This window comes from Balaenoptera borealis (genome assembly GCF_965194805.1).
Source record: "Balaenoptera borealis genome assembly, chromosome: X".
In the NCBI taxonomy this organism is placed as follows: domain Eukaryota; kingdom Metazoa; phylum Chordata; class Mammalia; order Artiodactyla; family Balaenopteridae; genus Balaenoptera; species Balaenoptera borealis.
This window is the reverse complement of record NC_138881.1, coordinates 97945093-97971876: the sequence shown is the minus strand read 5'-3', so window position 1 is coordinate 97971876 and position 26784 is coordinate 97945093. Positions and strand designations below refer to the sequence as shown.

The window sequence follows — 26784 nt, the reverse complement described above, 5'->3', positions numbered from 1 at the left end:
CAAAGTAGTTTTCAATAAATAGTTTTTGAACAACAAATGAGGGATGAATGTTTGGGAGGAGAATGTATGTCTGGCCTAGGGTAGGCTTCGGGTATCTATTTTACTTTGGGGTCCTGCGTCATTCCCAACGAAGAGGCCATGGGGCTTTAGAGCATGATGTAGGGAGCCAGGGGGTTTCTAGGCTATGTCCAGAAAGGGTTAGCTTCCATATAATCTACACAAATTTATGTAGTTATTTGCATTAAAACTAGGTTAAATAGAGCTTCAGAGTCTAATAGTCACTGCAGTACACACTGCAGCATAATCAATAGCAGTAAATGAAGACATTAGGAAAATGAGATTGCTGAAAGACTAAAGGAGAAAGGAATCTGGGTGCTATAGAGACCAAACAGTAGTCACAGCTGTTGACTCTAGGGGACAACAGAACAAGAGGGGGATAAAAAGAGCAATAAAAGGCCATTGAAAGCACACCTGTTATAGTAGGAGACAGGCCTTGGACAGTATCCGGTTACATGCCTAGGACAATTTGCCTCTTATTTATTTTAAACTCTGAGCGATCTAGGGATAAAATTGGACTAAGATGGGGCATTGTTCTAACATTTCCTATTGGCAATATCCTTTCTGTATTACTGAACAAAGAAATATATATATATAGTTAAACACAAAGCAAAGGCAATTTATCTTTTAAAATACATGTGTAAAATGTAAACAATATAAGAAAAAGAAAATTATTGAGCCACTAACCATCCAGCTCAAATGTAATCTCACTGTTAACCTTTTCTGATGTCCTATCTTGCCACTAAATATAATTTGGGGAAATCTTATTATCCAGATGTTATTATTAAAATAATTCTTTCATCTTTAGCCTCACAGATGGTTTAGATCCACAGGAATCTAGTTTGATAATGTAAGTACCATATTTTAAAGATTTCTGAAAGTAAGCGGATAGTTTAATAAAGCAGATAATGTATACAGACAACCACAAATATTTAGATAAAAATGGAAACATTCAGTCAAAAATCTGGATTTATGTCTACATGATGACAGAATAAAATTTCCATTTTTCATGCAACATTTTTGCTGTAACCATATGGACGCTGCAAAAACATCTTTTTAAAGTTATTAATTTCTTTGTATAGAAGAGCGTATTGCTGTACCAACAAGAGCAACAAGCCAAGTTTGATAATATTAATTCATACTAAGGCAGGCCCTAACAGGAAGAAGAACTTCCTATAGTGCTTCTATATTTTTCTGTTCGATGTGTTCGCTATTAGGTGAAGCAAAGATTTCCTAACTGCCAACATTCATAGTTTACATAGTATCAGTTCTAGTGGCATTCATTCCTTCATTTGTTCATTTGAAAATTAAACTGGGAGTAGAAGGAGAGGCTGTTGAAGGATATTCCAAAAAGAACGGCATGTGCAGAGGATAAGGAACTTGGTAAGGAACTTGGCATGTTGGAGGATGTAAAAAAGGCCAGAATAGTTCAAGGATAGTGAATAAAGGCTCTTGGGCTTTACCCTAAGAGTCATAGGAAATCACTGAATGGTTTTCATGTTCAAGAATGACACAATCTTATTTGTTTAAAAGGTCACTAGGTGGATAGTGTGCAAAATGGATCAGAGAGCTGGGCAAGGCTAGAGGTAGGGGCAGTGATACCTGTTGGCTTGCCCTACAGTTCTGGCAATGGAGATGGAGAGAAGTGGACAAATTTGAGGGAGACGTCAGAGGCAAAATCAATAGGATATAGTTATTAACTGATGGCAGAAGAAAGACTGTGAGTTTGAAGTTGACTCCTGGTTTTCTGACTTGAGTAACTGGATGATAGTGGTGCCTTTCTGTAATGCAAAGCTCTGAAGGAAGAACAGGAGTTCGGGGAAGGAGGTATAAATCTTCAATAAACTTTTTGTCCTGATGAATTTTTGGTGCCTATCAGATACCTGCAGTAGGCAGGTTTCAGGTTCAGTATGAAAATCTAGGATGGTGTCACTGGTATATAACTGAAACCCTGGGAAAGCATGAAATCAACTAAGGAGAAAAGGCCGTACCCCAAGGAACTCCAACATTTAAAGTTTGGTCAAAAATGGAAGAACCAACAAAGATGCCAGAGGAATAGCCAGATAAAAGGAAGAAAACTAGAAGAGGGTGACATCATAGAAATCAAGGAAACACTGTTTCAAGGAGGGTGTGATCTTCTAAGACAAAGACTGAAAGAATGCCACATGTAAGATTCTCTCTAGTCAGGGTCCCATCATGCCCTCACACTTCTACCTGAATTACATGGTGTAAATACACTGGCAAGGTGGCTCCACTAAATCTATAGGACTGGGGCATTTGGAGAAAAATGATTCTCCTCTTGAATCTAATAAAGCTTATGGAGAAATGCCCTGGGTGTTTTTCCACAGGCATGTGACAAACTACCTTCCTTTCTTAGACAGGAGAATCAGACTTCCTATTTATGATTTATTAGGACCCACATGTGCCAAACACACTGGAACTCAACAAAAAAGAATTAGATTATTTCCTAAGGGAGAAAGAAATACACTTCTCAGGGGGAAATGTCCACAGGGACACAGATTATTATGTCAGTGTTTGTCAAACAGGCACAGGAGACAGATCAAAGAGCAGAAAACACTGAAAAATGGTTCTTGAGCTAAAACTCCCTAAAGTTTGTGGATTTCTGGGAGTATGAAGCCCTTTGAGTGAAGAGTTTAAGCTGTACACAAAGTTGGAGTTCACTTAGGATCAGATATCAAAGATGATCTTGCTTACTTCAAATGATTTAACTGGATACTGGCTGAAGAGAGCTTAAGCTAAAAAGGAATTAGTAATGTTGTGACTAAGATTCTGACAGATGTGAATAACAGGAAGAAGAACTCTGGGGCAATCCAGAAAGGAAAAAAATGGAAAAGAGGCTGAATAGATACAAACTGCTGATTACTTTAACTGAAGTTCATTCCAACTATGAATTCAGATAATAGATATATCATTTTAGAAAAACAAATCTCTTGTAATGAAGAAAAATTACACAGTGTTCAATTTCTAAGCCCATGATATTAATAAAAGCTTTTAGAGAGAGAACAAGGGTGGGGGGAGGGAGGGAGGGGGAGAGAGAGAGAGAGGGGGAGGGAGAGAGAGAGGGGGAGGGGGAGATAGAGGGGGAGGGGAGAGAAAGAGAAATTGATTCTGAGAAATTGACTGTGTGTCTGCCTGATTTGGACGAAATCACAAAGAAAACACTGGCAAGAGATCAGGCCTCCTGGAATCCATTAACTACAAAGAAGGAGAAAAATATCTAAATGTTGGTTGCAGATCAGCATGATATATTCAAAGATTTGAGCAAAACTGTTTAAGGGTGAGCAGACCTAGCAATAAAATTTCATAATCAGCACTCATAAAAATAAGAACAGAAATTTGCTAGGTTAGAGAGCAACTACTACTACTACATATGTTGGATCCCATACATGGTTCTTAACCAGAAACAACGATCTTGGTGGGCCATTTATTCCTGATTTCTTTTCTCGCCTCCACTAGTTGCTATAGTCACAATTACAGTTTTTGAAGGTGTGCTCAGAATAAAGACTAATCTTCCGACCAACTAAACCACAGACTCAGAATAGAAATGAGGGCTAATCTAGGCTGGGAAATGATCACTGTGACAGTCATGTCCCACACCCACACCTCCTTTGATTGATAAATCCAATAGACAAGAGCTGTGTGGTAGAATGTATTTGACTTGAAAGTGTAGTTTGCTTTAATGAGAAGTATCAGAAAGAAATTAGAGATCAGATAGGCAAGATGCCAAGGACAGGGAAGTCAGCTAACACAGGATAGAACAGGTTGGTACTGGAGGCTTAAACAGGCTAGAACAATCATTTCTGACCTTCTAGAAAATGGAGACTACTCATTACTAATAAGACAATAACTTGTTGAAAAGTTGAAAAAGCAATAATTTTTCATTCTAGAAAAATTTTAGAAAATAAATGTAAACAAAAAGAAGAAAAAAAATGCACACAATAGCACCTCCAGAGATAGCCACAATTAGCTCCTTGGTGTACATCCCATAAAATCTTTTTTCTATGCATATACAGATATGTGTGTGTGTGTGTGTGTGTATATATGCTGTTACTGAATTTTAATCAGAATTTTCACTTAATGATATTTTTATGAACAAGTTTCTATTACAATAAATATTTATCCACAATACTATTTTTTCTACATAATATTACATCATAAGGGTCTATCACAATTGATTTTACTAATTTATTGTTGAACAAGTTTGATGTTTCTAGTTTTTTGCTACTATGAAGAATACGACAGTGAATATCACTGAACACATTCTTTCTTTAAGGATCCCTTTCTAATATCAAACATATAAAAATGGGACAACTGTATATCCACGTGCAAAAGACAGATCTTGTACCCCTACCACACACTAGATACTAAAATTAACTCTAAATGGATCAAAGACCTAAATATAAGAGCTAGAACTACACAGCTTTTAGAAGAAAACAGAGAGGTAAAACTTCATAACCTTGGATTTGGCAATGATTTCTTAGATATGACCCCAGAAGCACAATCAACAAAAGAAAAAGAAAATGGACTTCATCAAAATTAAAAATTTTTCTGCATCAAAGAACAGTATCAAGATAGTGAAAAGGCAATCCACAGAATGGGAGGATAGTGTTGCAAATCCCATATCTGATTAGAGTCTAGTATCCAGATTATTTAAAACCTCCTATAATTCAACAACTAAAAAGAAAACAACCCAATGAAAATTTGGGCATAAGACCTGAAGAGACGTTTCTCCAAAGAAAATATACAAATGTCCAATGAGCACATGAAAAGATGCTCAACATCACTAACCATTAGGGAAATGCAAATCAAAACATGATGAGATACCAATTCACACCCATTAGGATGGCTACTATATATTAATTTTGTATCCTAGGTATTTTATTCTTTTTGATGTGAAGGATGGCTACTATAAAAAAAAACAGAAAATAATAAGTGTTGGCTAGGATGTGGAGAAACGGACTCTGGTACATTGCTGGTAGGAATGTAAAATGGTGCAGACATTGCGGAAAACAGCTTGACAGTTTCTTAAGAAGTTAAACATAGAATTACCATAGAATTACCAAATCAGCAATTCTATTCCTGGATAAATACCCACAAAGAATTGAGGGCAGGTGTTCAAACAAAAACATAAATACCCATGTTCATAGTGACACTATTCAAATTCACTAGTCAAAACATGGATGCAACGCAAATGTCCATCAGTGGATGAATGGATAAACAAAATGTGTATATCCACATAATGGGCTATTATTCAGCCATGAAAATGAATGAAGTACTGATGCATGCTGCAACATGGATGAACCTTGAAAACATGCTAAATAAAAGAAACTGGGCACTAAAGGACACATATTGTATAATTCCATTTAAATGAAATATCCAGAATAAGCAAATCCCTTAGAAACAGAATGCAGATTGGGGGTTTCTAGGAGCTGCAGGGAGCGGGTATTATGGAGTTATTGCTTAATGTGTAAGGGGTTTCCTTTTGGAGTGATAAAATTCTGGAACTAGACAGTGGTGATCGTTATACTATATTGTGAATGTACTTAATGTCACTGAATTATACATTTTAAAATGGTTTAAATTGTAAATTTTGTATGTTCATTTTACCACAATAAAAATTAAATAAAAATGTATTTGTAAAATACATTTGATACATCATTATTAATTAAAGTCCACAGTCTACATGAAAATTCACTCTTTGTGTTGTACAGTTCTATGAGTTTTTGACAAATGTGTATCATGTATCCACCATTACAATATCATATAGAATAGTTTCACTGCCCTGAAACGCCCCTGTGCTTTACCTATTTATCTCCCCCTGCCCCTGAACACCTGGCAACCACTGATCTTTTTACTGTCTCTACAGTTTTGACTTTTTCTGGAATGTCATACAATTGGAAGCACAGAATATGCAGTCTTTCCACACTGTCTTCTTTCCCTTAGCAATGTGTATTTAAGGTTCCTCCAGGTCTTTTCATGGTTTGATGGCTCTTTTTTTTCTTTTTTTTTTGTGAATTCATTTTTTATATTTCCCTTCAACCAATATTTACTGAGCTTCTTTATCAGTGTCACTGTGGTTTTGACTTGCATTTCCCTTATGAATAATGATGTTGAGCATATTACCACATGCTTACTGGCCATTTATATATCTCCTTTGGAGAAATTTCCATTCAGGTCCTTTGTCCTTTTAAAAATTGGGTCATTGGTCTTTTTACTTTTTACAACATTGAGTTGTGATAGTTCTTTATATATTCTAGATACAAGTTTCTTATCAGATATATGGTTTGCAAATATTTTCTCCCACTCTGTGGGTTGTCTTTTCACTTTCATGATGGTTTTAGCGGTGCATTTTTGTGGTGCCTGTCCCTAGAACACTGAGCTACTTTGATACCTGAGGTTCAAGAATAAAGCTGAGACTGCTTTTCTTTGTAAACAAATATGTCAGCGTTTACATATCCCGAAATGGTGTTTTTCACACGCAATTCGTTGTCTTGGTGGGATTTATTGATTTATTTATTTATTCATTCATTCATTCACTCATTCATTCCAGATATAATATTACCATTGTTTACATAGTTTATTGAAAACACAAGAGCTCAGTTACATTCTAGAATAGTGTTTCTCAAACTTTAGCGTGCTTCAGAATCACCTGGAGCACTTGTTATAATGCAGACTTGCGGGCCCCACCCTCACAGTTTCTGATTTAGTAGGTTTGAAGTGGAGCCAGGTACTGTGAATTTCTAACGAGTCTGCAGGTGAGGCTGACGCTGCCGGTGTGTGAGCCACATTTTGAGAACCACTGTCAGAGCAGCATTTCCCCAAATGTCTATCGGATATTAACAGCTGTTACGTGGTGGAAGGATTTTATTGTTATATAACTTTGAGAAAAGTTGGATTAAGGAGATTTCTTTACTGCAAGCCTTCTCTGAATTTCTAATCTGTGAGTGTGCGTTTTCAACCACTGAGGGTGGAAACGTTGCAAACATTGTATGCTATTTCTAAACTTTTTGACTATGGGATGCTTTTTCAAAACCACTTTATTGAAGTATAATCAAAATATTTATATATTTATTTTATAACTGCACATGTTGACAGTGTACAATTTTATATGTTTTGACATACGTACACATCCATGAAACCATCACCACCACCACATCACCTGCTGAGGTAATGAATCCCGATTAGTCTAAGTCAATCATAATAATCTCTTTCCCTTGCCAGTGTTTGAAGTATGGACATATAACTCAATTTTCAGCAATGAGATATGAGGGGATGTTTTGGTGGGGTTTTCTGGAAATAGTTTCCTCACTTTTAAAAAGATATGCACAGGAAGATATGGTCTCTGCTTCTACTGGTCATGGTTATGTCTAGATGTTATGGCTGCAACTACAGCAATCATCTTACGATTGTGAGTAGAATAAGTCTGAGGACAAAACTGACACTTTGAGGATGGCAGAGCAGAAAGATGGAATGAAGCTTGTCCTTGAATTCTTCTTTGAAGACACTGAAGACAAGACAAAACAGAACCCTGGAGCCACATGACCTTGACACTTCTTGTTATGTTATGTGAATTAAGACATTGTCTTTACAGAGAAAGACAAATATGATATCGCTTATATGTGGAATCTAAAAAAGGGTACAAATGAACTTATCTACAAAACAGAAATAGAGTTACAGATGTAGAAAACAAACTTATGGTTACCAGGGGGTAAAGGGGGAGGGATAAAGTGGGAGATTGGGATTGACATATACACACTACTGTATGTAAAATAGATAACTAATAAGGACCTACTCTATAGCGTAAGGAACTCTACTCAATACTCTGTAATGGCCTATATGGGAAAAGAATCTAAAAAAGAGTAGATATATGTATATGTATAACTGGTTCACTTTGCTGTACACCTAAAACTGACACAGCTTGGTGCCTTATGAGTTGCAGAGTGCAATTTTATGTACCTCTCCTCATTTATGTGCCATCACATCTCTGGTCTTTGATTGCTAGAACTGTGCTCTATCTTTCAATACTTGGTTTTGGCCCTTCTTTGGCTTTTGCAATTTAGCTTTACATTCAACTTTCAGCTTCCATTGACCCCCTAAATTAAGCTGCTCTCACAGTTTAATAGAAGCCCCCCCCTCACCCTGCCCAAGCCACTAATCCCAGTCCAGTAATTCTCAGCACCTTCTCTCATAACTGGCTCCTCTTCCTTTATTTCCCGTTTGAAAGTATGATACCCCCTTCCATGCAGATGCCCAAGCTAGAAATTATCCTAGCTTCTTCCTTTTTTTCTCATCCTAACATCCAGTCAGTCATTGGAGACGTACTTTTTTTTAAAAAATTTTTATTGGAGTATAGTTGATTTACAATGCTGTGTTATTTTCTGCTGCACTGCAATGATGTTAGACCTTTTGCCTGGAATCCACGATTCTTGAGGAATGCTACCGCTCACCCAGAGACAGAAGATGAGGTGTTAGGCACTGAAGGAATCTAGTAGTGTGAGGCCAAAACTGAGTCATACAGAACAAGCTGGCTGTACTCACCAGTCAGTTGGCAGAAGAGAGATTATTGCTTAGCCTGTACTCACACATCTATCAATCAAATACCACCTTCTCCATCATCAAACTTTTATTTGGTGATATTCATATGGGTTCCTAATTATTGTTCTTCCTGCAAATGGAGCTTTTAATGGGCTTCCAAGGCTTTGAATTAAAAGAAAAATCCAAGATAGTGTGATTTCTCCACTCACTGTACAATGGTATCACGAGAGACCCTCTCTATCCTCTGTAACTCTTTCAATGGCTCCACCACAACTACTACGTTGCATGGTAGGAAAGTCCCCTTCTGCATCCCGATGTAATTAAGAGTAGGAAATCCTCATATCCAAGTGAGTGCTGTGATATGTTCTAAGACATCTTCTAACTTAATCAGTGCATCCTTGGTCCCACTCAACTGTCAAACTGGACCACACTCACTACCGTGCAGGTGGACATTAAGAAAATACACCACGGGTTTATGGGCCTGACGACTGATAGCAACCCTATCAAAGGGCTCATGCTGTTCACCTCTCACTGCCTACTCTTCCCCTTGTTTCTCAGCTTCTTGTCTTTGCAATCTCATTCTCCTTGGAATCCCATTCTGTTATTTCCTTTACCTTACTTCCAAGTTATTTGTTTGTTGTTTTAAAATCAGCATTGTTGTTCCTAGAATCCCAGATAAGTATGCCACATTACAGAATGTGAGTGGTTGTCTACTGGGGGTTTTTAAGCCACAAACCATTTATCCAACAAAATGTATTGAGCACTTATTATGTGCTCAGCTCTATTCTAGGTCCCATAGATACCATGAACAAATCAGGCAAAATTGCTGCCTCATGAACTTACATTATAGTTGGGGGGAGGGGACAGACATTTAACAACATAAATAAGTAAAATATATGTTAAATGGTGATAAAGAAAAAATACATTAGAAAAAGTTTGATTGAAAGTGTGACTATCCTATTTAGATAGGATAGTCAGAGAAAGTAGCATTGAAAGATTTGAATGGAGTGAGGGAGTGAGTCACGTGGATGTCTGTGGGCAGAATATTACAAGTAGAGAGAACAGCAAGTGAAGAGGATCTGAAGGAGGAAAAATGACTGGAGGGTTTCAGAAATAAGAGGCCAGTGTGGCTGACCTGAAGTGAGTAAGGGGATGAGTGACTGGAAACGGATTCAGAGAGGAAACAGAGATTTAGATCAGGTAGGGCCTTATGAGTCATTGCAACAGATTTGGATTTTACTCTGAGAAATTTGGTGTTTGAGAAAACAAGTTATGTGATCTGACTTACATTTAACAGGATTGCTCTGGCTGCTTTGCTGAGAGTAGATGCTGCAGGAAGGTGAGCAAAAGTGGAAACAGGGAGACCAGTGAGGAGACTGTTGTAGTAATCCAGAAAAAATAATAACAGTTTGGACCAGGACAGTGGCAGTGGAAGTGGTAAGAAGTGGTTGCATTCTAGATATGTTTTGAAAGTATTGTTGACAGGACTTGTAGGTGAATAAGATGTGGGTCATGGGGAAAGGAGAAGAATAAGGTTGACAGATTTTTAGTTTGGACAATTAGAAAAATGGAGTTGCTCTTTACTAAGATAAGGAAAAAATGTGGGAACAACAGGTTTGAGGGGCAATGACAGGAATTTGATTTCGGGTCTGTTAACGGTGTGAAGCCTATCAGACATCCAAATAGAGATAGTGGGTAAACAGTTGTATGTGTGAGTCTAGAGTTCAGGGGAGAAGTCCGATTATATGTATTTGGAAGTCATCAGCATACAGATACTATTTAAATAATGGATGAGATTACCAAAGACTGCCTCAGGGTTCAATAGATGAAGGAGTGACTACGACCAAGGATTGAGCCTGGCACTCTAGAAGTTGGGTTAATAAGAGGAATTGGTAAAGGAGATAATGAGAGGCCAATGAAACAGAAGAGTGTGGAGTCCTAGAAACCAAGCAAGAGGGAGTGATCAACTAACAATTACCGCTAATTGAAGCCAAGTAAGGTTGGAACTGAGAATTGAACATTGGATTTATCAACGTACGGGCCATTGGTGATCCTGAAAGAACTGTTTTTGTGGAACAATCGTGTCAAAAGCCTGACTGTGATGGTCTCAACAGAGAATGGCAGTATGGACAGTTTTTATTTTTGAGGTGTTTTGCTATAAAGTAGAGAATAAAAATGAGGGGAGGAGTTGCTAGAGGGAGATATGGAATAAAGACTTTTTTCCACATGAGAGAAATAACAGTATTTCTTAAATGCTTATGGCAACGATTCAGTAGAAAGTAGAAAATGGGTGATGTAAGAGAGAGGGGGATGAATTGCAGGGGTGATGTCCTCCGGTAGGTGAGTGGGGATGGGATCTAGTGGACAAGTGGAAGGGTTGGCGTTAGATAAGAATATGGCCAGGGCTTCCCTGGTGGCGCAGTGGTTGAGAGTCTGCCTGCTAATGCGGGGGACACGGGTTTGAGCCCTGTTCTGAGAGGATGCCACATGCCGCGGAGCAACTAGGCCCATGAGCCACAACTACCGAGCCTGCGCGTCCGGAGCCTGTGCTCCTCAACAAGAGAGGCCGTGATAGTGAGAGGCCCGCGCACCGGGAAGAAGATTGGCCCCCGCTTGCCACGACTAGAGAAAGCCCTTGTACAGAAACAAAGACCCAACACAGCCAAAAATAAATAAATTAATTAAAAAAAAAAAGAATATGGGCAAACAGGCACAGTTCCGCAGCATGTAGTTGGGTCTATGAGGTGGTAGGAATTGTGGGAGTTCTTTTCTATTCTACATTTTCTTTCAGGTGAGGGTGACAATGGGAGGAGGAAATGTTCAAAGTTTGAGGAGAGTAGAAACATGAAATAGTAATTTATGAGAGTGGGAGAATGAATGGACTAGGAAAATGTAGTATGATTCTTGAACAGCATTAAGGGTCTATTTGAAGTGGGTGTCTTTTTCCTCCATCTACATTCAGCAGCAGGGATGCAGATGTGGAATGGGCAGAAAGTTAGATTTAACTGGAGTTGGGACTTTTCCAAGTGTGTAAGATGAAACAAGGGGTAGTTGAGCTCGAAAGTGAGAGCGTGATTATAATGACTGGCCACTGTGATGGATAATTTGGGAAGTGGGACTGTGAGGCACTTGATGGAATGTGAAGGTTGAAAGGCTGCCTCTGACTTGGGGTAGACAACAAACTTGACAGAGCATGATACACTTACTGCCCGAGACCCATATTTTTAATAAAAATTATATCATTACAGACAAATGGATGAATTCCCACAGTGACTACTTTGCCTATAACGACACTTACTTGAAAATATAAGTTCTGGCATGTGTGTTGAAAAAAAAACCTAGTCACATTACTAAAGTAATGTACTACTCTCACCTCATTTATTCATTACTTTCCCTCTGAAGGGCTTTAGCTGCTGAACAAGAATCTGTCAAACACTAAACATGCCTCAGAGGTTGTAAGTCCTAGAAGAATGAGGGTTTGAGTGAAAGCAGATGAAAGTCTAGAGATAGTAGGAAAGGGGATGAGGAGAAAGGTGGACTAGAAAGGAAGCAGCAGTCCTCGAAGATAAAAATGCCATTGGCAAATCAAACTAGGCAAGAAATAATACATTAAAAAAACTAAGAGGATGAACAAGAATAATAAGGGGGCGGTGCAGAAAGAAGCATGAAAGATATGGCAAGTATGGTAAAAGGATACAATAATATTACTGAGATTCTTCAGTGATGCTTCTGATAAAGTTGAATTTTCTTATAAATAAGGAATTTGAAAAGGATATTTATTTAGTGCTTAGTACATGCCAAGCATTTTACACGCATTTATTTATATTACACTCTTGAGGTCTAAAAGATAGATACCATTATTATCCCCATTTAACAGATGAAGAAACAGAGGAATAGAGATGTTAAATCACTTACCTGAGCCCCACAGCTCATCTCTCTGATTTCAAAGCCAGCACCCCTTCCATCTTATCAAAACCATTGCCAGGTGATTGAGACACTTTATATAAAAGTGTCCTTTTAAAAAAATTCTTTGAATCCATATTTATTTTTAATTTGCACAATAATTTATAATTACCAAATAGAACAGTATGTTCGCAATTGTGTCCATAAAGATAAGTACACTAACTGAAAGCCACAAAACAACTGAAAAGGTTGACGGGAAATCCAAACACAAGTGAAAATGTTCCTCTGAGTTCACGCATTTTAGTGAGCATCAAACTCCACTAATTACTTCTATTTGTGTATATTATTCTTTATCTATGTTAATTAATTTCATCTGGATGGATCCTTTAATTTTATTTCATTTTCTATGTGGCCTTCTCCATAGATGTTAACATATCATTCATTGGCTGCTGCTCTGGGGTTGGATATCTACTAGTCAGCATGGAGGACCTCCCACTCTCTTCTCCCACATCATACCCTCCAATTTATTTTTCCAGATTGTAAAAGTTTACTGAATGGTCAAAAAGCCAGCCATCTGATTATACTTGCTACTACATTACGCCATGTGAATGATATTTTAAAATAAAAAATGAATGATATCTGAAACATTATTAGAAAAGTAAATAGTCAATTTAAGGCATTTTAGATGAAAGCTAATTTCAAAAATCTATACAAAAGTAACATTGTTTTAAATGTAGCAAGTCTACCTTCCACAGATTTTAGCCAAAAGTTAGCTTTCCTCCTTATAGAAGGGGAATTAGGTCTTAAAGATGTAGGAGACAAATCAAGGGTAAAGACTTTTATTCTTTCATTTTTTATGACAAGTTATTTTGTGATATACAGATTAAATGGAAATAGTATTTCCCTGGTCAGAGTGCTACAAGTCAGGTCATCCTGATACAAGTCTTAACCATAGGAATCAGAGCATAAATGTATTTTGTCTGAGGCAAGTTCAAGAACAGAAGAAAAGATGATGAAAAGGCCTCGAGATCTATCACTTCACCCCTATGTGGCATGTCGACATGTTTCAATCCCAGACAAAGGTCTGTGGATGCCCTTCTCTGGCATCTGTTGACTGGACTTCACAACAGAAAGTGGGGCATGACATGCAGCCTAATGATTTTCCCTGTTGCAGACCATGCAAGGAAAAGCACTAGGTCACTTAAACATTTAAGCCAAGCAATAAACTATTCACTAATAAGTTAGAAAGGTCAAAGCAGGCTTCTTCAAAGCAATTCACTGGAAAAATAAAGACCCCAATGTTCCTAACTTTAGGAATGAAAAAATAACCCCCCATATCATTTACAACTTATCAATTATAAATATCTACATATTCATTTAGAACTACAAATACACAGAACAAGAAGATCACTTTTACTGTATCATCTCATCATTCTTTGGATAAATGTTAAAGGATTTGTTGGCCCTTTTCCACATTAGGGTACTTAGTATTCAAAATAACCAAGAAAGTAATGTAGAAAAGGGCCCATACACAGAATGCCACCAGGATGGGGATATAAATCCTTCTTTGACCTCCTCAAATAGGGAATATAAAGACCTCACACAGGTGAGAAAAGTTTAAAAATTGGAAGCCTTATGCCTTAGTTCAAGCTGCCATAACAAAGTGCCATATACTTGGTGGCTTATACAACAGAAAATTTTTTCTCATTGTTCTGGAGGCTGGGAAGTCTACCATCAAGATACTGGCAAGGTAGGTTTTGTTCTGAGGCCTCTCCTCTTGGTCTGTAGTTGGCTACCCTCTCACTGTGTGCTCACATGACCTCTTTCTATAAGAGTGGTATGGTGGAGGGGAGAGCAAGTTCTCTGGTGTCTCTTCTTATAAGGGCACTAATCCCATCAGACCAGGGCCCTACCCTCATGACCTCATCTAACCCTAATTACCTCCTAAAAGCCCCATCTCTAAATACCATTGCAGTGGGGGTTAGGGCTTCAACATATGAATTTTTAGGGGACACAAATATTCGGTCCAGAATACTTTACAAACATATATGACATGGCTTTCAATGCCAGTGCTCATGAAGCTATTTATTTTCTCCTGGGTACTAGGTGTGTAAATCAGATGCACTGTCATAGGAAAGGTGATGGGGCCTTGGTTACGACTTCATTGTTTACTCAGCTAAGCTTCCCATTAGTTTGGTGTATTAGTCAAGGTTCTCCAGAGAAAAAGAACCAATAGGATATATATAGATATACAGAACAAGATTTATTATGAGGAATTGGCTCACGTGATTATGGAGACTGAGAAGTCCCACAGTCTGCCGTCTGCAAGCCAGAGACCCAGGAAAGCCAGTGGTGTAATTCAGTCTGAGTCTGAAGGCTTGAGAACCAGGTGAGCTGATGGTGTAATTATTAGTCTGAGAGCAGAAGACCCATATTTCAGCTCATGCAATCAGGCAGAGATGGGGCAAATCTTCTTTCCTGTGTCTTTTGTTTTATTTAGGCCCTCAACAGTTTCGATGATGCCCACCCACGTTAGGGAGGGCAATCTGCTTTACTCATTCTGTCAGTTCAAATGCTAATCTCACCTGGAAACACCCTCACAGACACACCCAGAAACAATGTTTAACTAGATATCTGGGTACCCGGCAACCCCATCAAGTTGACACATAAAATTAACCATCACGTTTGGTTATTAGAGATAAGGTGAGGAAAATATTTGTCTATTGGTTGTTGACAGCCAGCATTGTATCTTATTGGTCAGTGTCCACGCTGTACAACTTGTTAAATATTTTGAGTATCACTACTGGTTATACATATTTTCTTATTAAATAAAATATATTCTTCATTAAAGCATATAACTAAATCAAGGCATAAAGAAATAGAAAGATTTAAAAATAATTAGCCACTGTTCTCATTAATCTTTAAATATTATTTTCTGACTTTTGATGTAACTCAAACTTTAAAAGAACGAAGTGACCTTGAATATTGAAAGTTAGAGTTCGAGTTCCTATGATTTGAGTAAAACTTAAATTTTCTTATTGAGACGAAATTCACATAACATTAACCATTTTAAAGTGAACAGTTCAGAGGTTCACAATATGGTACACCCATTATCATTGTCTAGTTCCAAAAGTTTTTCATCACCCCAAAAGGAAACCCCATACCCATGAAGCACGTGCTCCCAAATTCCCCTCCCCCAGCCCCTGGTTTCTGTCCCTATGGATTTGCCTATTCTAGATATTTCATATAAACGGAATCATACAATATGTGACCTTTTGTGTCTGGCTTCTTTTACTAAACTTAATGTTTTCAAGGTTCATCCAGGTTGTAGTATGTATCAGTACTTCATTCCTTTCTTAATGTCTGAATAATATTCCATTGTATGTATATATCAAAATTTGTTTATTCATTTATTGATAAATACTTGAGCTGTTTTCACCTTTCGGCTACTGAGTTAGACTTCTAACAGTTCAATTCAGAGTCAGACCCCAGTGTTATCTCCCCACCTTCCACATTATAAGCTTAACTACCCTAGAAAAAGGATTTTGACTGCTTCATGTATCTTGTGGCACTTGGCTCTGTTTCCTGGACTGTTCAGTCTTTCCCTACTTGAAAGCTTAAGGAAGAATCTGTCTCATTCACCCAGCCTCCACAATAGAAAGATTGATCAGTTCCTGCAGCATCAACTGCTCCTTCACTTCCTTCACCTCCCTGCTGACCAGTTCTTTCCTAAACAGAGTGCCTGTCAATCTCTCCTGTTGCTTTCCTGCTCTTCTCCATCTGTAATTGGCCATCCATGCACTGGCTCCTCTGTGAGTGATCTGACACATGTAAGAGTATTTCTTTTCTGATCTAGACCATCCTCTAAAAATAGTTTGATATTATAAAACTCAGCTACACCTAAGCATAACTTTAAAAAACACATTGAAACAGAATTAAACATGAACCATGTTCCAGCTTTCCCTTCCTCTACTCCCCATCCCTGCTCCATCACAGTTGACTAGTCTTGCACATACAGCTAAATTGATTTTGGCTGGGTGGCAAAAGAGTGTATCTTAGTTAAATAAACCAGTTCCTACAGATGTTATTCCTCTGACATAACAGAATGCCTCAATCCAGATAAGCTGTTCATTTCTCCTTAAGAAGAGCCATGAGGATTGAGTACATGGTGAGAAATACAGGTCAGTAAGATCAGATTGCTCCTCAAATCACACTATGTCAGCACCTGGCTTCTCTGGCTCTCAGAAGGCCTGTACTGGTAGCCAGTATAAGAGCTATATCTTTCATACGTCTGCTCAAAGCAAACTTATTTTTGGATGTTCCTCAGCCTTGAATTGCACTAAAGAAATACCGTCGTATTTCTTACAGAGTGCTGATTTACCCAATAGACAGTCTGAGCACAAGCTTACAAACCTGGGACACAAAATTTTTTCGGGGTGGGAGAATTTGGTCTTTATTACTCTATACAAAACATGAAGATAGTCATTATGGGAAAAATAGAAGGTCGTAAGAGTGCTGTATACTTAGTTGACAGTACATAATTCATTATTTTTCAAGTTATCATGTAGTAAAACTGACTTTTTAATGTACAGTTCTATGAATTGTAGTATATCTTTTAAATTTTAAATTGTGTATAAAGTGGAGGCACTGTAATCTTTTCAGGGCTAAGTGCCTCTAAAGGGCTTAACCCAGCCCTGTACTCCAGAAATTGACAGGTTAAAATAAGTATGGAAGTTGGAGAACACTCACGATACCTCTCTACCATCCTTCACTTTACGTTAAAAAAAAAGAAAGAAATTGAGCATTGAACTGTGAACCTCCTTTTTCCTTCTTGTGTCACAAGGTAACCTATGGTAATAAGCCCATTACATGATCAATGAAAAAAGAAATAATTTCCACAATTTTGAAAGATAACTGGCTCTGAAATGTGGAAGATTTCCTATTTGCCTTTAATCTGAGAAAACTTCTTTTTAAAATGGTAGAGGTGAAAAAACATAGTTTTGGTGATGCAGTGGTATCTTAACATATATCTTACTTGAAACCTTGTATCTTAAGTACTTATCACCTTATTTTTCAATTTCTATTTTAGTGTAGTAGTTTGCACATAGGGCTAAATTGATCTTATTTTTCAATGTTATTTTGACTTAGCACTTGAAATTAATGTTTACCAGCCTCCTGTGTTCCACATACCCTATAGCAAGTCTGTATTGAACACAGAATATTTATCCCAAGGTGGAATTTGAATTTGTGACTTCTACTTTGGAAAACTGCATTATATTCAATTTCATAAATATCTACAAAGTATCTATTATGTACAAGACATTGTTAGGCACTGAGACAGAGGTAAAGAGGAATAAGATGATATGTTCCTAAGCATATTGTATTTTATCATGTATCCCATTTATTATATTTGTTAGTTCATGTGTTTTTTTCACCCCTTATGGCAGGAAATGTGCCTTATTTGACTTTGCATACAAGTGTTAAAATTATTTGTTGAACTATGGTTTTGGCTAACCCAGATTTAGATAGAACTATGTCGCTCTGATCTGTAATACTGGAGATAGACCCTCATGGAACTTGACTGTGAGTCCAAGACTCTCAGTGGCTAGATCTGGCATCAGAAATCCCTACTACCATATTTCTACTACAAGTTTTACCAATGAAATCTTCTGATCAGATCTTTAGATTTGTTTGTTTATTTTCTTTTCCTTTTTGATATAAGGTTTCTTTTCCTTTTGTACTTGAGTGAATGAATGGACCTATAGTTGACTAGAACAAGTATGTTAGATACATTTAAAAAAAACCCCAAACTATAGTACAAGGTAGGAATAGCAGGAGCACGGGTATTAAGGCAGAAAAACACAGGGAATAACCACCAAAGGGGAGTAGTCCAATTTGACCAGAGTAGAATATGGGATGCCAGAAGGGAGTAATGTAAGATAATGCAGGAAATATTTGTTCACTTAGGTACACACACAGTGGAGCTAATAATGGTGTTACTGTCAATACTTGGCTGAGCTCTTGAGCTTTATTGATACAGATAAACTCTTTGTTCCATGGCCCTAGATAGCATCCAGAATCTGCCAACTTTCTCTCCAAGGTGCTCCAGAGTAAGTGCATGGATTAATTCAGTTCATCACACCTACTCCATAAACAATAGGGAGTACCACTTAAAATGGTCCTACTGATTAAGTGACACAAGCCACTTCAAGTGCAAGAGTATGCAGTTATATAGTACTAAGTGAGGATAATAAATTGAGGCTTGAGTCTGTTTAAATAACCAATAACCTCTGTGAGTCTAATTTTCCAAAAGAGTAACTATGTCTGCTCTTTCTGGGATTCTTCTGAACAAAAGAAATTTAAATCTCTCTCCAGCCTTGCCAAAATAAGGGTGTTTGGATATTCTGATACCAATAATAGGCATTATACCAACCTTATGTCTTGTTACTAAAGAGGAACCAAGCTTAAATGACTGCATGTAGGATGAAATTGAAACACAAGTGAGTTAAATTGTGGAATGGCAAAAGTCACTTAGGGAATCAACTTTTCCAGAACTCTTTAAAATTTGATTGTCATATGTTCAACTGTTTGAGCTATTTTATGTCTAGCACAGTCTGGAAGCAACATTTCTATACAAGCTGATTGCATTTGAATATCTATTTTAATTCATTTATACATTCAATAAATATCAGCTGAGTACCCACTATATGGCAGTCCCTCTTCTAAGTTTCAGGGATAAGGAGTGAACAAAACCAAGTCCCTGCCCTCATGGAGCTTGCAATCTGGTGAAGGATAGATAATAAATTAATCAATAAATAGGTATTCTATCATCACACAATGATAATTATTGGCAGGAAAGTTAAAGCAGGATGAGGTGATACAGAGTAAATGGGGGGTAGATTTTATATCAGGGGCATCCACTCTTAGATGGTGATGTTTGAATAAAGACAATATAGTGAGGGAGTAAACTATGTGAAAGTCTAGGGGATGAACATTCCAGGCCACAAGGGCAGCAAATCTGAAGGTTCTAAGGTGAGAATGAGTTTGGCATGTTTTAGAAACAGCAAGGAGAATGTGGCTGGAGTAGGGTGTTCAAAGCAGTGAGACCTGAGGTCAGAGAGGTGGACAGAATAAAAAAACATGTAGGGCCATATTGGCCCATGATTAGGATTTCAGATTTGATTCTAAAAGTGACTGGAAGCCACTGAAAATGTTGAACAGCAGGTTAGCATGATCTGATTTACAATTTAAAAGTCCTCTGCTTGCTTGTGTCCGTGTATAAGCTAAAATTGCCCTGATTCCTGATGAGTAGACATGGGCTCCTAAAAAGACCGAATCTTTTTATTTGGGGCAAAGTGAAATTTACCTTAAGTGCAGACCCCACGAAAACTCTGTAGTATTCCAGTTCTCTGGCTTTAGTGTTTCAGTTTTCATGTCTTCCTCTCTAGTGGACATGGTCCAAGGCCCCTCATCAGTGACTGGCTGAAAGTAGCCTACTCAGCTTTAAGGACACCAGCCCATTGTGGAACTCAGTTGTCCTTGTCCCTAAGCCTGTGGGTAGGATAGATGTGTTACTATATCACTGTTAACCTAGTGGCATTTCATTACTTGGGCTCTCCAAAATAATTACTGGCCCAATGGTGAGGCTCTTGGTGTGCTGAGACTTGTCCTATTGCCTTGCTCTGACACCTCTGTGTCAAAGCATATTGGCAAATAACCCCCCAGGGAATGTGGTAAAAGCCTCATTTTCTTCCAAAAGGATCAGCGTATACCTGGATATGCTTATAACACAGTTCAGAACTTAGAGTCCTCAAATCACCATATTATTCTAGGAATAGCTTTCATTCTGTTTTTTTTTTTTCCTCACACAGAGAAAAACTGAGAAGTGAAGTTCTTTACTACCAAATGGCAGAACCAGATATAGAACTGAGTAAGAGCTATCTGTGAAATGTATGAAACTACATCATTATATGTTGCTCTGTTGCTAAAGATACACTAATTTGCCATTTAAAATTTCCCTCTCCTCGGTGGCCATCCTATAAACCTTGCTGGCATTTATTTTGATTCCATTTTTAAAAAGAAGCTTCCCCCTACCACGTTTATTTGAAAATATATTTCAAGCCTGCAACTTATTGGGAAAAATATGGAGAGTGCTTTATTTTTGTTGTAGGCATAATAAAACTAAATAACCAAGACTAACATTAGTTTGAACTTTATCTTGGAATATGTCCATGAAGAACAAAGAAAGCCAGACTAATCTTCTTGACTTTCTCTCCTCCAGATTCTTATATCAAAGACCCTTTGACACACGTAAGTTATAGCTTTTGAATTACTTATTGTAGCATGACTCCATCTTGAAGTTTTGCATACTCAGAACGGAGATTTTGCCCCAATTCCTGTCTTCTGTCTGTTTTTTCAGCCACTATTTTACTTCGTTCGGATTCCTTATCTTTCAAACCACATTATTTGGGAGGATGAGCTATGGGTTGAATCAGACTGTCAATTCTGATTTGGGAGGAAGTTTTATGAAACTCAACAGTGCTGGAGCTCATTGCTCAGTATTCCAAGAAATATCATTGCTATGATTCTCAAAGTTTTCGAAACCTTACAAAGAATGTGGGATGGCTAATGTGTTTCAGCCATATTATTTCAGAGCAAATCTCCTAAGGCATTGGTAGACTCCTGCAAAGCTGACTTTGGCTGTACTAAGGTTTATTTAAGTAAAATAATGAAATAAAGGCAGCTAACTTCAGATTAGCCTCCACATGCCTTTGTTGTAATGCAAAGTCTACAATCACCCCAAATTCAAAATGTGGCAAACTTTCCAACATAGGGTGCCACATTGCTGACTTTATTATTTTGGAAAGGGAATAAGCATGGGCAAGGTGAACAAGGAGGACTCTTCCTCTGCTCAGAAATTTTCTCCCAGCCAATCAACAAATGGAGTTAATATGGCCATCTTTTTAAATGAAAATATCCCATGGATAAGGTTAAATATATTGCCTTTGATTTTAGGTAGCCAGTGAGGGATTGGCACACTCTTTCGGTAAAGGTCCAGATAGTAAATATTTTAGTCTTTGTGGGCCATGTGGTCTCTGTCACAAGTCCTCAACTCTTGCTTGTTGTAGTGTGAAAGCAGCCATAGCAACACATAGCTGAATGGGGATGGCTATGTTTCAATAAAACTTTACCTACAAAAACACAGCAGCCCGGGGGCTTCCCTGGTGGCGCAGTGGATGAGAATCCGCCTGCCAGTGTGGGGGACACGGGTTCGATCCCTGGTCCGGGAAGGTCCCACATGCTGCCGGAGCAACTAAGCCCGTATGCCACAACTACTGAGCCTGCGCTCTAGAGCCCACGAGCCACAACTACTGAGCCCACGTGCCACAACTACTGAAGCCCGCGCGCCTAGAGCCTGTGCTCTGCAACAAGAGAAGGCACCGCAATGAGAAGCCTGCACACCGCCAATGAAGAGTAGCCCCCGCTTGCCACAACTAGAGAAAGCCCGCGCTCAGCAACGAAGACCCAATGCAGCCAAAAATAAATAAAATTAAATCTTTAAAAACAACAACAGCAAAACAAACAAAAAACCCCCATGGCAGCCCAAATTTGACCCAGGTGCCATAGTTTGCCGACCCCTAGGTTATAACAATTATAGTAGCACATAGGTTTCTTTGCAGAATTATTTCAACACAAAGGACATCATGAAATTTTTGAACAGCTGAGAGAATGCCTTGAGTTGGGTGGCTACTTTATAATTTGGCCATCTACCCTAGTGTCTTCATTCTACTGAGTCACCTCATCTGCTGCTTTTGGACTTGAGCTGATGTTTTATTCTGGCTAAAAGTGTAGAAACCGCTGATATTTTACATTACTCTCCTCATAATTCCCTTAGAAATAGCAACATCTGGCATTTTTAAACAGCAATAGAATTTCTGGCTGTCTCGCTTATAGCAAATTTCATAAAGTAACTAGTGACTTTAAAAATGATTTTTATAGGAGAAGTTTAAAGGAGAATAAGTAGAATTTATTTCAATGTATCTATCTTACTCTAGTTATAATTTTGCATTTGGCCAAACATCACTTTACATTGTTTTGCTCTGTTCAAAGCCTTTCAGAACTCATCTAAATAGTTTTGTGCACGTATTAAGGCATGCATGTGTTTATTACTTTATATCATAATAACCATGTATAACTTATTCTGCATTTCCATTGTAACCTAGAGAGGGAATATCCTTCAATGAACACTTTCACGTATGTTTTCTCATTTAATATAATTTAATTATTTTTACAGATGAATCACAGGGAAGATAAAGTTACTTGCCCAAGGTCACCCAACTAGTTAAGAGTGCAGCCAAGCTTCACAAACAGGTCTGTCCAACTGCAGAGGCTCTGCTTTTTCCACTACATCACAATGCCTACAGGAAGCTACTTGCAATTCTTGGCAGGCTTTGTCTTTTCTTTTTTTTTTTTTTAAACCTGAGCTGTTTTCAAGTAAATCATAGAAGAACTGAGTAGCATAGTATTCAATTCTTTTCATTTATTTTGGAAGTACATATTTTCAAAAGGAGATATGGTAGATGGTTTTGTTTAAACAACCATGGTTCTATGACTTGAATATTTCCAAATAAGGGTGACTTCCAAAAATTATTTGCTTTCTTGGCAGTCTCCATACATTCTTTGTGAATGCAACTACATTTCCCATCTTCCTTGTTTAGCAAAAAAATCATATGTTAATAACATTTTTGAAAGGTGTGGCTTGGTGATATTCTTTTCAGATTTGAAATAACTAGACTTCCTGGCATCATAACTTCAAATTGTGGTGAAGCCATCTGATAATAAGTTGAACATTCTGAAACTGACTTTTGTTTGGGTATAGCTTTGTGTCACTCTGAATGTTGATATGAGTTAGGGGTAAAAGTTAATGCCAAAATCTTAAGATACAGATATGCAAGCCTTTTTATAAGTATGAGATAAATTCCCTTCTGTCAGAATGTGTCTTTTTTTTTTCTTGGCCAGAGCAGAAAACATCAAAGTGAATCATTGCATTATAAAAAAGTTTGGTTGGGAGAATTGACCCTTAAAGTTCTTCCAGCATGTATGTCTCTCAGACCTCAATCACTGTTGTGCAAAAATATAATGATTTTTTAATAACATCTATATTTCAGACATTGAGCCCCAAGGGCTCGATGGTGGGGGACTGGTGGGAAAAAAACTAACCTCAGTCACTTCTTAGGGTCTTCTCCCCAAGACTGTCAACATCATACTGTCAACATCTTATGTGGTGCCTCGGTGTTGGGGGGAATTGGAGTAGCAGTGATGAGAGGACAAGCACACAGTTATTAGTTATTAATCAGAGGTCTATACAGATGTTCCCTCTCCTGGCTACGTAGTCGCTTCAAATCAGAGGTCCTTGGCTGCTGTCCCACTGCTCTTGGGGCTCAGGAATCTTTGCCTACTCTGCACACAGACCTGCCTGCCAAGAAACATCTCACAGCCATTGCTTTCTAGGGTCTTAATGCTTCCCTGCTAGAACTGCTGTGAAATGAAGTAAAAGATCCTTGATTCTATTCAAGAGTCTTATATTTTGTTTCCACTCTTCTCCCCCAGCTTGGAAGAATCCATTTCTAGTGTGAGGAAAAGCCTTCTCCCTTTCTGTATTTTGAAGGTCCTCTCTGCCTGTGGAATTACTTCCTCTATGAGCTTAGATTTTTGAATGACTAAACTCGCAAGCCCCTTCTGTCTTTTTTGCTGAGGTGCTCTAACTCTTTCCCGCAAGGCCAGGAGAACAGAGCCTGGTACCCACTTGGATGGAGGGAAAAGAAAGTGGAGAATATACTGAGAAAAACATTACTTAAAACCTCAGAATACTATCTTGTCACCTTATCCATTACAACCAATAAATTGCTTTTCTGTGAAGTTGTCTTAGTACCTAATGAACTCTGATTTGGAGTCCAGAAAGAACTGTGATATGTTGACTTAAATTAAAGAAAAATCAGCGTAACCCTGTAAAAGCAAGTCCTTAAAAGTCCCACAATGAAAAGTGGGGTCATGGTGCTGAAGAAAAGAATGCTCTTGTGAGAGTTTCAACTTCTCATTCTCACCATAGAACAGCTTCATGGAAGCCGCCTTTGCTTGCCAACCTCAGCAGCTGGGTTGTTCTCTCTCTTCTGGCTCTCCTCAAGCTCGCCCTTCCTGTTGATCCCTGCTGACAAGTTCTGCAGCTCTAGGGAGCTACCAGCTCTCCTGAGCTAGCTGTTTGGTTGTGACCAGCGGCGCAACTAAGGGCCATGTCAACAAAGAGCCACAGAATCACTCATTTTCAGATGGATTTGTTTTTTTCTAATTATCATTGATACTGATTACAAAGCAGTTGACTGGACCACAACAAAGTAAATCATTTTCAGACATAAGACCAGCAAAATGGCCAGACGTGTTGTACTGAAAAGAATGTGGCTCAGAAACGGAGACGTGGGGAGGTTAAAGGGCTTGTCTATGTTCATACAGCAGCAAGTTCGTGAATGGAAGAACGCGATCAAAAGCCACTTCTGTGGACTATGTTAAGTGCAGAGTTGTGATAACATTCAAATACACTGTGAAAGACTCAACAGCTGTTTAACTCTAATAAAACAGTAGCACTGACTGATAATACAGTGTCATATCATAATTGTCAGCAAGGGCCTCACTGCTTTAGTTCCACCACATATAAACTGTGAAACCTGGGCCTTGTCATTTTTCTTCTTTGTGTCTCAGTTTCCTCATCTGTACAATAGGGATAATAATAGCACCTACCTCACGGGGTTGTTAGGAAGCTTGAATGAATTAATATATGTAAAGCACTTGGGATAGTGCTTAGCTCATAGTAGGTATTATATATTAGTTGTCATTATGAAATTACCATTACCTTGGGGAAATATCCCAGTGATATTTTCAGAGAAGATAAATGTGTATGTGAAGATTAAAGGACATCAAAACAAAGCCAGGTGGGACTTCCCTGGTGGTGCAGTGGTTGAGAATCTGCCTGCCAATGCAAGGGACATGGGTTCGATCCCTGGCCCAGGAAGATCCCACATGCCGTGGAGCAACTAAGCCCGTGCACCACAACTACTTAGCCTGTGCTCTAGAGCCCACGAGCCACAACTACTGAGCCCGTGTGCCACAACTACTGAAGCCCACACGCCTAGAGCCCATGCCCTGCAGCAAGAGAAGCCACCACAGTGAGAAGCCCACGCACCACAATGATGAGAAGCCCACGCACAACAAAGAGTAGCCCCCTCTCGCTGCAACTAGAGGAAGCCCGCGCACAGCAATGAAGACCCAACACAGCCAAAAATAAGTTAGTTAATTAATTAATTAATTAATTAAAAGAAAACAAAAACAAAGCCTGGTGGTTGCCAGAGGGGAGGGAGTTTGGGGGAGGAAAGAAAAAGGTGAGGGAGATTACGAGGTACAAACTTCCAGTTGCAAAATAAATGTGTCACGGGTATGAAATGTACAGTGTGGGGAATATCGTCGATAATTATGGAATACCTTTGGATGGTGACATATTATAACTAGACTTATCCTGGTTATCAGTTTGAAATGTATAGAAAAATTGAATCACTATGTTGAGTAACAGGAACTAACAGTGTTAATTATACTCCAAAAACAAACAAACAAATCCATAGAAAAAGAGATCAGATTTGTGGTTACAAATGCGTAGTTTGTACCTTTTGCTTGTCTTCATCCGATTCCCCCTCCCTCCGTGGAGGGGGAATCGGATGAAGACAAGCAAAAGGTACAAACTCCCAGTTATAAGTAAGTACGAGGGATGTAATGTACAGCATGATAAAGATAATTAACATGGCTCTCTGTTATACATGAAAGTTGCTAAGAGATTAAATCCTAAGAGTTCTCATCACAAGGAAAAAATTTTCTCTATTTTTAAAATTTTGTATCTATGAGATGATGGATGTTTACTAAACCTATTATGATAATCATTTCATGATGTATGTAAGTCACCTCATGGTCACAAGGTGGCTGCTCCACATCCATCCTCACCAGCATGCTCCAGGCCAGAAAAAGAAAAAGGGAATAGCAAGGGGAACCTCCTCCTGCCTATTTCAAGCAAGCAAAATGTTGCCAGAACCTCCAGTAAACTTTTCCTTACATCTCATTCATCCAGACTGTCACATGGATACACTTAACTTTAAGCAACACTGGGAAACATTGGTTTTCAGCTGGAAACACTGCTATATTGGACAGGATTGGATTTCTTTAATAAGGAAG

The 26784-nt window shown here is 38.4% G+C and overlaps 1 protein-coding gene across 2 annotated transcripts in view; it reads left to right on the top strand.

The window, feature by feature from the left end:
* Positions 1-26784, top strand: part of LOC309620744 (uncharacterized protein) — a 202414-nt gene that overhangs the window by 52725 nt on the left and 122905 nt on the right. The gene's annotated exons all lie outside the window — the stretch shown is intronic.